General features: G+C 46.5%; 1 long non-coding RNA gene across 1 annotated transcript; it reads left to right on the top strand.

Annotated features, from left to right (window-relative positions):
* Positions 1–10: 10 nt before the first annotated feature.
* Positions 11–617, top strand: LOC109954311 (uncharacterized). Its single transcript, XR_002274079.1, has 3 exons — positions 11–125; positions 212–306; positions 537–617. It is a non-coding gene; the product is annotated as an uncharacterized LOC109954311 (long non-coding RNA).
* Positions 618–703: the final 86 nt, after the last annotated feature.

Here is a 703-nt window from a genome sequence, read left to right as displayed (position 1 = left end):
CATGTTTGTTTAACGTCAGTGCTGATCTGGGACGACGCTCGGGAGACGCGAGACCCCAAAGACAAGCTGGTGCTGGAGTTCACCTTCACCAAACCTGTGCTAGCTGTTCGCATGAGGCACGACAAGTGAGTTTACCATCCCCACTCGCTCAGCCTGTCGTCTGTGAGCAGCTACGTGAGGTGTGACTGTTGTCGTCTTCTTGTCTCGTCAGGATCATCATTGTATTAAAGAACAGGATCTACGTGTACAGTTTTCCAGACAGTCCAGTTAAGCTTTTTGAGTTTGACACCAGAGATAACCCCAAAGGTAAATAGTCCTCCTCCTGTTTACATTTTGTCGTCATCTGTGTTGTTTTCTGCCTCAGTGCTACGCTGCATCTCATGTGGGAGAATAGCAGAAAACCTTTATGTTTGAGGCTGGGAATCAGCATTTTAGCAGTGTGTGCCCAACAGATTACATGAACAGTTGTGTTTCTGTTGACTGACTAAGCAGGTTTTGATGTATCGCTGCAGCCCTAAATCCACCTCTTCCTCCAGGTCTGTGTGATCTGTGTCCCAGTCTGGAGAAACAGCTGCTGGTCTTTCCAGGCCATAAATGCGGCAGCCTGCAGTTGGTTGTAAGTAACGCACACGGAGAGAAACAAGTGAACCTCTAAAAAATGTATCAGTGGGTCAGTTTTTTATAAAAATAGTTTTCTTCAGGA

This window comes from Monopterus albus, unplaced genomic scaffold, assembly GCF_001952655.1.
Source record: "Monopterus albus unplaced genomic scaffold, M_albus_1.0 scaffold6065.1, whole genome shotgun sequence".
NCBI classification, from domain to species: Eukaryota; Metazoa; Chordata; class Actinopteri; order Synbranchiformes; family Synbranchidae; genus Monopterus; species Monopterus albus.
This window is presented reverse-complemented; position numbering and strand designations above follow the sequence as displayed.